The sequence below is a fragment of the Oncorhynchus tshawytscha genome, linkage group LG20, assembly GCF_018296145.1.
Source record: "Oncorhynchus tshawytscha isolate Ot180627B linkage group LG20, Otsh_v2.0, whole genome shotgun sequence".
NCBI lineage: Eukaryota > Metazoa > Chordata > Actinopteri > Salmoniformes > Salmonidae > Oncorhynchus > Oncorhynchus tshawytscha.
The window spans coordinates 9,058,940-9,069,751 of record NC_056448.1 but is presented as its reverse complement, the minus strand read 5'-3'; the positions used below and the strand labels follow the sequence as shown (position 1 = coordinate 9,069,751).

Here is a 10,812-nt window from a genome sequence, read left to right as displayed (position 1 = left end):
TGTTGGAGAACCTGTCGTACGTGGAGCACATGTTCTTGGGTGGAGCGGGAGAAGATCAGGATGTCATCGATGTAGACAAAGACAAACCGGTTCAACATATCGCAGAGAACATCATTGGCCAGAGCCTGGAACACAGCAGAGGTCGTTGGTGAGGACAGATGGTATGACCAGATACTCGTAGTGACCGCTGGCCGTGTTGAAGGCGGTCTTCCACTTGTCCACTTCCCATATCCTCACCAGGTGGAAAGAGTTCCGTAGATCCAGCTTGGAAAACACAGTGGCCCCCTGGAGCGGCTCTATCCCCGAGGAGATGAGGGATAGGAGGTAGCTGGTCTTCATCATTATGTCATTGAGACCCCAGTAGTCGATGCACGGGCAGGTTCTTGTCCTCCTCCACAAAGAATAACCCTGCGCCAGCGGGTGAAGAAGAAGGACAGATGATTCCTGCAGCTAGGTAGTCCCCAATGTAGGTCTCCATCGTCTTGGTCTCTGGTCCCGACAGAGAGTACCGTCGTCCTCGGGAGAGTCGTGCTTGGGAGAAGGTCAATCCCGCAGTCATAAGGTCAGTGTGGCGAAAGCGAAGTGGCCCGGGCCTTGTTGAACACCTCCCAGAGGTCCTGGTACTCCGTGTGGATGGCGGAGTGGTCCGGGGCGACTTCCGAGCCCCCAGGAAGACGTCCCAGGGCAGGTTATGCTGACTTCAGGCAATGGGCGTGGCAGGACAGGCTCCAGCCCATGATGGCACCAGTAGACCAGTTAATGAGAGGATTGTGCCGCTGGAGCCAGGAGAATCCCAATACCACAGGAATCTGAGGAGAAGTGGATAGCCTCGCTGTGATTCCCTGACACACGTAGGTTGATGGGAGTGGTGTTGTGGGTGACCCAGCCTATAGATCGCCCATCCAGTGCTCCACAATAGGTTCCTCTCACTGGTATTGTCATGACCCTCAAGGGTGTGGAAGTGTGTGTGTGTGTGTGTGTGTGTGTGTGTATGGGATAGGACTGCAGCCAGGTGGTTTTTGGGGTGGGACACCGCCCAGCAGTGTCTTCTCTCTTCAACTGCTGACCTTATATGGAGTTGAGTTCCACATTCCTCATTGTCTTAGTTCCTCAGAAACTTGCCTGCCTTACCATGACCTGAAACCAAACCGCTACCCTTTGCCTCCTTCCTTATAAATATTGAGCAATAACATGTTTGACCAGAATATCAACTTTTGGCACTTACCCTTGTCTCACTCAGTACTTTTCCATACCCAAAGTTCCTATTCACCCTTCAATGACCATTATCATATACATTTCTTACACATGTGAAGTAATCAATACGTTCTAATATGATGACAGGAATATGTATATTTCAAGCCAGAATCCAACAGGTGGAAAAGTGAATGTTTCTCTGTCTCCTAACTTCATAATTGCATTGATGTCAGTGGAGTCATTTTTGTAACTTTCCCTATGTTTGACAGCCACACTTCAGGATAGTCAGACAGGGCAGACGGTGAATCTTCAGAAGAAGATTGAGGGTCTTTACCTCAGTGTGAAACAGAGGAAACACTACCTCTATCGTTTGATAGGTAAGCACCAACAACAATATGACCTCAAACATTATTAATCAAGCAGTAAAACTGATTTGTGAAAGAAAATGCATTTGTCATCATATCAGACCATGTTTATGATCAAATGTAGGCATGACGTATGTTATTCATTGATCTAATGCAAAACATTTCATTAAACTGAGAAATTACGTGACCATAAACAACAGATTATCTTGTGAGCCACAACTCTGCATGCCTTGTACAGTATATCATAATTCTATGACAGATCTGTCAGAGTGGATTCTCATCTCTTCACCCAATAGACACAGTTATACTAAGTCATACTTAAGTTCCCCACAATTTTTAATGCATCAGTATTTACACTCCAATATATTAAACTATTTATTGTGATTCTTTGGCGTCACATTTTGGTTTCTAGTTTCTTTTGTCCATGGCTGTGCCACAGCTGTATGGTTGCGCCCCGACAGTGACAAGTGGCAAGCAGGACATCCTGATTGGAATAAAAAAGTAAATATATGGTTTTTAAGGACTTTACTTCTATTTACATGTTTTTAAAGAATATAATTTATTACTTCCTAATAATTACTCCTGACTCAGGCTGCCACAACCTGTCCGTTCCTCCTCTGAACTGCTCCGGGTGTCTGAGACATTGGACAGTGGGGCTGGACGAACCTGTAAAGAGTGGCTACTGGCCAGCCACCGTGACTCACCAGACCATCTTCACAGTGGACCTCTTCAAGTCCTTTGAAGACATGAAGGTGTTGGCCCCAGGATTCTCCCGTCAAGCCTTTGTGGGAATGCTTGATGGAAGAACTAAGCACTTTGGCAGGGTAAGTGTGTATATACTGTTCTAATAATATGATAATTTTTATGAATTGGCAAATTATATTTGTCCCTAATATATAAATTGCCCCCTACTTCTACCTCTGTATGTTTAACATGTTATTAGAGTGGAAAGATATGTGGTGACACATTCCAGAAGGCATTCTTTGAGTGGACTTTACGGCACGGCTTGAAATAGACAAGTTTTGTGTAAGCGATCTCCTCCAATGTCATGCCTGGATAGGATGGGAATCACAAGCAATAAAGCCTCAAGGTTTGTACTACCTTCTTATGTGTTGGATGTTTTGTTCAGGGAATAATTATACCTTCTTAAAGTGCATGCTGTTCTTCTTTTTGTAATAAAGTATATGTTTGTGGTGATTGTGGTGGTTAATTTCTGTATTACCAAATGAGGAGAGAGACAAACTTCACACACCAGTTATACTTAAACTACATCTTTAATAATAAGAGCTTTGCAATAGCACTGACTTTCAACGATTCGCCATTTCTAATGAACCGTTGAGTGTCAACACAATGGTTACTGAGATTTTTTATAGCAACGATCCACCCCCCTCGTCGACATGACAAACCACAGATATTAGGAACAGTTCACAAAGGAAGACTTTTACTTGAGAGAGGAGAATCCCATAGCATTCGCTATAAATTATTGTTCAGTTTGGTCCCTAAGACGAGGTTCTAATCTTGTTCCTGGTACGTCATAGCACAAAAACACCAACTCATCTAATGGCATAAATCAATTGTCAACTCTAGATACTCCCATCTCAAGTAAACCCCTCTTGACCCCACTCCTGGACAAGCTCACTGAGGGGAGTGAGCTTCTAGGTCATACCCTATCCCAGGATAAGTGCAACATCAGAGAGGACATACAAGGGTTCCAGACACATTCACATATGAAAACAATGTTCCATCCTGTTCTCTTCCCTTTCTGATATTCTGCATAGCGAAAAGAACATGTGAAAGACAAGCCTGACCTCTACCATCTCTGGGCCCCAAGTAACTGAGCCCCAGCTGAGGGAAGAAGTGCAACTGCCAACACCAGAGTCCAAATGGATATATTCTAAAAACAAGTATACCACATAAGCATATTATGCAGATAAGACATCTTAATTATCTATGTTACCCAACTAATTCTGATTCATCCGCCTCATGACATATTCCAGTTGGTGTACATTTCAAAAGATTAATTGTCAACTAAAAATTAATTTTCCATGAAGAACATTTGTGGGACAGTGATTTGTCATTTTGCTTTTTCCGAATCCCCCCGAGACACATACACAGAGAGGTTGGAGCAACACGATCAGTTGACTGGGATTTGAGCCAGCAACCCACCACTCTAGGCTACTTAACACATCTTGGCGGTTTGATGTATTCATTTGTGATGTAATCTTGCAGTCTGACTCTCTATTTAGTGTTGAGAAGGGCTTCTATGATGGTGTCTTCCAAGGAAAAGTCGATGATGTGAGCCATCGTCAAACATGTCCATACAAAGACCAATCATTTATCCATTCTCACAGTTTCTATAACAGCTTAATGTCACCCAGTTTAGAACTTGTTTCTTTTAAGTTAACCTCCGAACATCACCATGATTTTCATGTTGTAGACGCCAGGCAAAGGAGTGTGTGTCACGTCAGAGTGGACAGCGGCCAAAGAGACGTCAGGAAATTAATCTGCCAAAGTAGAGGAGGGCCTTGTGATAGCATTTTGCCGACACGACGTGCTCCACAAGGCCCTCAACATGGACAGAGGCGAGATATACTGTATGCATCAGCAATGTACTTGCAGAAAGAGCTGTCTTCTGCTGGAACTGTGGGCTTTTGAACTGCTGGAACTGTGGGCTTGTTGCATGCAAATACTAGCCATATTTGCAGAAAGTTGTCCAGAGTTGGAAGAGCTTCTAAAAATACACCCTCTCCTTTCCGTTATGCGCTTGCCTATTTAAATAAAGGTTAAATAAAATACTAAATAAACACAACCAGAGAGGAAGTCGAACAGGTGAACAGTTTTATGTCCATAGTTGCTGTCATGACATAGTGAAATGTCCAAGGCTGTAAGTGTATTATAATAACATAAGTAATGCTGAAGAAGGTTTAGGATTGAAACATAATTCCCTTAAAAATGTTGAACTACTAAATGGTCCTTTATATTTCAGCTCCAGCACACTTCAATTAATATGATAAACCTAATTGCCACACTCCTGGACTGTCACCTTGCCATGTTGGAGAGGCTTGCTTACTCCAATGACCCTGAGCGCTAATCTGGAGGCGGGTAATACTTACTCCCTGCAAACCTTCTTCAGCATTAGTTAGATATGCAAGGTGTCAACTCTGCCTCGTCAGAAGGTATAAATATATGCTTGTGGGTAGAATAAACTTGGTTTTAGGTTTTTCTGGTTGTACGTTTTAGGTTCAGAACCTAAAATACCTTCAGGCCACTGCTGGACAGCATCAACTTCCTGTTTTTCCAGTCCATTGCCAGTAGTGTGATGATGTCTGTCTGTACTGTTTGGAAAACATCTGCAGTCAGCTATTCTAATAATTTACTACTGTGTGCCTAACCACTCAACGTACAGATTGCTATTACAGGAACATTACGTAACATCAAATACAACTGTATTTTCTTGGACTATTATCAATGTCCATGTTTGGGATTTTTGTGTAATTGTGAGTTACAAAAGAGTCCTTGGTCTCAGTGGGACTGCTAAAATAAATACATGTTTTAATAAATACACTACCATTCAAAAGTTTGGCGTCACTTCAAAATTAATTTTGAACTCGTTTCATGTATGTTTTCATGGAAAATTAGTTCAAAAGTAATAGGAAACATATTCAAGACTTTTATAGTTATAATTAATGATTTTTAATTGGATTGGAATTGATGGGCACTTCTTTAGTTCCATACGGTTAAGCTGCTCCCACAACAGCTCAATAGAGTTGAGATCCAGTGACTGTGCTTGCCACTTCATTATAGACAGAATACCACCTAACTGCTTCTTCCCTAAATAGTTATTGCATAGTTTGGAGCTGTGCTTTGGGTCATTGTCCTGTTGTAGGAGGAAATTGGCTCCTATTATTCACTCTGCTTTTCCTTTGCTTGATTTTTCATCATTCTTCTTCAGTGTTTCTCTTTCTGTTTTCATGCTCTTCAACAATCCAACTCCTTCTTTAACCTGTTGAGTATAGGGGGCAGTATTTTGATGTTTGGATGAAAAACATACCCAAATGAAACTGCCTATTTCTCAGGCCCAGAAGCTAGAATATGCATATAATTATCAGATTAGGATAGAAAACACTATAAAGTTTCCAAAACTGTCAAAATATTGTCTGTGAGTATAACAGAACTGATATTGCAGGCTGAGGAAAATCCAACCAGGACACTCCAGGTGGATTAACAACAAGCTAAACTGTGTTTTGCTATATTGCACTTGGGATTTCATGAAAATTAAATATTTTTAGTAATTTAATTTGAATTTGGCGCTCTGCAATTCAGCGGGTGTTGATGAAAATTATCCCGCTAACGGGATGGGTGCGCCAAGAAGTTAAACTCTCTGGGATATGTGGGACCTGGCCAAAAGCCAGGGAAAATGCAGAGCGCCAAATTCAAATAAATTACTATAAAAATCAAACTTTCATTAAATTACACATGTAAGACACCAAATTAAAGCTACACATGTTGTGAATCCAGCCAACATGTCAAATTTCAAAAGGGCTTTTCAGCGAAAGAAAACGATGCTATTATCTGAGGATACCACCTCTGTAAACAAAAGAGAGAAAGCATATTTCAACCCTGCAGTTTGACACAAAACACAGAAATAAACATTTAATGTATGCCTTACCTTTGACAAGCTTCTTTTGTTGGCACTCCAATATGTCCCATAAACATCACAAATTATCCTTTTGTTCGATTAATTCTGTCTATATATATCCAAAACGTCAATTTATTTGGCGCGTTTGATCCAGAAAAACACCGGTTCCAACTTGAGCAACGTGACTACAAAATATCTCAAATGTTACCGGTAAACTTTGCCAAAACATTTCAATCTACTTTTGAAATACAACTTTAGGTATTTTTTAACGTAAATAATCGAAAAAAATGAAGACGGGATGATCTGTGTTCAATACAGGAAGAAAACAAACTGAAGCATGCTTTCTGGTCACGCGCCTCTATCGAACAGTACACTTCAAGTGACCCTCGTTCAAGATGGCCGTACTTCTTCATTACACAAAGGAATAACCTCAACCAATTTCTAAAGACTGTTGACATCCAGTGGAAGCGATAGGAACTGCAAGAAGGTCCCTTAGAAATCTGGATTCCCAAATGAAACCCATTGAAAAGAGAGCATCCTCTGGGTTTCGCCTGCTAAATAAGTTCTGTTATACTCACAGACATGATTCAAACAGTTTTAGAAACTTCAGAATATTTACGGAAAAATATTTCAATTTTGGAGAATCACTGATAAAATGGGTTAAAGTTATGTATTGTAACCCTATGTGTAAAATAGTAAATAATGGCTACATCTCAAAGTTTTTGTCATAACTTCTGCTGAAGTCGATGCCTCTCCTTGTTCAGGCGGTGTTCGGCGGTCGACATCGTCGGTCTTCTAGCCATCGCCGATCCATTTTTCATTTTCCATTTGTTTTGTCTCGTTTTCCCACACACCTGGTTCTCATTTCCCTCATTATGTGTTGTGTATTTAACCCTCTGTTCCCCCCCATGTCTTTGTGTGGTATTGTTTATTGTAAGTTCTTGTGCACATTTTGTCTGACTGGTGCGCATTGGGTTATTGTGCCCATATTTTGTATTTCTTATGCTGTTGGTTTTATCATTAAACTGCTCCGGCTATTACCAAGTTCTGCTCTCCTGCATCTGACTTCCCTGCTACCAGTTACGCACCCCTTACAGTTTTAAACTGTCAAGAGAAGTATTACAAGGTTGTCAACTATCGGCATATCTATTTATTATTGCCATCGAAATGTTAGCTGTTAAAATTAGACCCAACAATAATATTAAGGGATTACAAATCCGTGGCTTAAAAACAAAGGTGTTATTCTACGCTGATGATTCATGTTTTCTTTTAAATGCACAATTAGAATCCCTCCACCACCTCAGAGGATCTAGATACTTTTGCTAACATATATGGATTAAAACCAAATTACGTATTGGATCACAAAAAGATTAAACTTTTACAATACCATGTAGTTTACCAAGAAAATGGTTTGGCGGGGATGTGGACATACTCGGTATACAAATCCCGAAAGAAAGAAATTCTCACTCCAATACATTATTACAGAAAGTTGGCAAAACTTTATAAGGTCTTGCTTACCATGGAAAGTAAAATACCTGTCTGTTTGTGGAAAAATCACCCTGATTAACTCTTTAGTCATATCACAGTTTAACTATTTGTTTTTTTTTTTTGCCTACACCTCAAATATACTCATTGATTTACTAAATATACTAAAATGTATTTTTCAATTAAATGTTATTAAAATATCATAAATAGGACTGGTGGAGTTGTCACACATGCAGCTAACATATGGAAATGTCTGCTCTACCCAAAATTACAACCAACTAATTGCGGCATTTACGTGTGTGTAAATATTTGTATGAACATAAGATTCAACAACTGATACATAAACTGAACAAGATCCACAGACATGTGACTAACAGAAATGGAAGAATGTGTCCCTGAACAAAGGGGGGGGGGGTAACAGTCAATGCAGCTGGTGGCAACACCAGATACTGAGTACTGAAGTGCATCTCCTCCTCATGGACTGGACCAGATTTGCCAGTTTGTTTCTTTTCTTCTTAAGGGGTGGATCAGCTTAATATTGCAGAAAGAATGTTGCTTCCATCAATGTAATTGTCTGCATCATTTCCAATCCCCCATATCTTTTTTGGGTAAATACATATATCCATATACATACACGCATGCATACATATATACATACACATATATAGTTTTTTTTTAGAATATACCTTTATTATTCCCCGCAAACCCTACCACCCTTCTCCCAATTGTAGTAAACTAATAAACACTTAGGCTTCTACCTTCAGATTATACATCTTATACACATTTTACAGACACAATCTATTTTACATTTAGTTATATTTTGTTTGTCCTTCCTCTATTTCTTCTGATGTCCATCCAGTTTGATTTCTATTTGTAACTGTGCTATTTCACAAAAGTTCTGAACCTATATACATTTTATTGACCCTGTATGTTTTACATTGGTTATCTTGTTATTAGTCCCACCCTTCAGCTCCATTCAACCCCTCCCATCAATCTCTCAACATCATCCATTTTGGATTTCTATTTGCCATATATTTTTCAACTGTGCAGTGATGCTTCACAAAAGTAATGAACCTTTCTATTCTCATAGCTTCTACAGATGGTAAATTAAAAATAATCATTTTTGCTAAAATAACAATTTTATTATTGATTGACTATGGCTTTTCAAATCACCCAGTATTGCTATCTGCAGCGTTAGTTCTAGGCAAATGTTGCAAATCGTCAGCCATTCCTGGACCTGTGGCCAAAAACGAGCTACATATGGACAATACCAAAATAAATTACTCTGCCTCCTCACAGCAGAATCTGCAGAGCTGGAAAGATTGTATCCCTCATATACATAACATCATATTGGTTTTCAAGAATTTTTTATAGTAATTTAAATTGAAAAATTCAAAGTTTTGAATCCGGCGTTGTTTTGCGTATCAATTCATACACCATGGAATGAGTACATCAAATCTCTTCCCAACTATTTTGCAATGTATTTTTTTTACCTTTATTTAACTAGGCAAGTCAGTTAAGAACAAATCCTTATTTTCAATGACGGCCTAGGAACAGTGGGTTAACTGCCTGTTCAGGGGCAGAACGACAGATTTGTACCTCCTTCTACTCGCCTCTTCCATTTTTGTGGTAATGCTGCTAATTGGTTGTAATTTTGGATAGAGCAGACATTTCCATATGTCTGTGTTAGCTGTATGTGTGACAACTCCATCAATCCTATTTATGATATCATTATACCTTATACCTTTTTTTAAAAACATTCATCGAAATATCATTTTTTTATCAATTAGTAATTTTGAGTTTAAACACAATATTTGTCTTTTCAGGTGGATTAAACTGAAATTGAAACCAACTTTCTAAGGCTTGTTTAAAAAATTATGATATTTTGGAGATTATTTACTTTTCAAACAACCGAAAGTGAGCAGGTGTATTCTGAATAAAGGGAAACGGCCCTTCTTGAACACAGGATGAGACATTCTTACCAATTTACTAGAGAACCAGTTTGGATTTAAGTATAACTTTTGTATGACTCATTCCTTTGGTGAGAGGTCTAATGCTTTAATATTTAATCATTTCTGCCCTCTGAATTCATATTTGTTATATAAGTAGGCCCTTTTAATTTTGTCTGGCTTTTGTCTGGCACTCAACGCCACACATTCCCAAACATAACAAATAAAATAAAAAGTAAACACACCACACCATCCACACATACTGTCCCTTCTGCTTACTGAGTTTTTATCTTCACCATGTGGAATTAGTGCTTGTGTGTTTGTTACGGATACAAGTGTTACGGATACAAGTATCCTGTGTGTGTATCCTGTGTGTGTTTCTTTTCTCTCCTTCTCCCCTCACAGGTGAAAATCATCACTCCCCAATCAGACAACAATCAATCATCAATCAGAAGACACACCTCCTCCTGTTTCCTACCCTATCACAGTTCCTTTCCCTTGGTTTAAAAACCCCATCAGTTGTTTGCTTTTCAGCTCAATCTCTCTGTAAATGCCATGTATGTAGATCTCTGTGTTTCACTCTCGCTTTGTGTCTTAACCTCTCTTTTGTTTGAGCACCTCCAAATCACTTTGTCATCTCCTGTGAGTATTGTTTTTGGTTATGGTCTTGTGTTTGATTGCTGTTGGGAAAAGGGGAAACCAAGACAAGTCGCCCATGGGCATACACTACCCGTAGGTAGACTTTGTTAAAAACACTAGTTAGAACTGGGTAGACCACCCACTGTATTTTTGGTTAGTTAGCTGTTAAATTAGGCTAGTCTAGCTTAGGGGTGTTTTGGATGCTTATTGTTTCTTTCCTTGGGTCCAGCTCAGCCCCTTTTCCTGCTCCCCCCATTACCGTGTGTTTTACAATAAACCCTGAGGTTGACGGTATAATTTCAGTTGTCGTGGTTATTTCGTTCACACTTTTACTTTGTCACTTTGTCATAATTTGCATGAGTTATGTTACGGGTTTCATTACCATCCCCCTTAGACTGTCGGGCCAAAAGGGATTCGTAACAGTGTTCCAATTAGTTATATTTGAAGATATATCGAAAGCTATATTTTTTTATTGTATTGTTTACAATCCATAACCAACCTAAAATTGTGTTTCATTATTTTCCTCGTCTACGAGAACTTT

The 10,812-nt window shown here is 39.4% G+C and overlaps 1 long non-coding RNA gene across 1 annotated transcript; it reads left to right on the top strand.

Moving 5' to 3' along the window:
* Window positions 1-1,390: 1,390 nt before the first annotated feature.
* LOC121840177 lies at window positions 1,391-2,805 on the top strand. Its single transcript, XR_006079442.1, has 3 exons — window positions 1,391-2,060; window positions 2,151-2,383; window positions 2,503-2,805. It is a non-coding gene; the product is annotated as an uncharacterized LOC121840177 (long non-coding RNA).
* The last annotated feature ends 8,007 nt before the right edge of the window (window positions 2,806-10,812 follow it).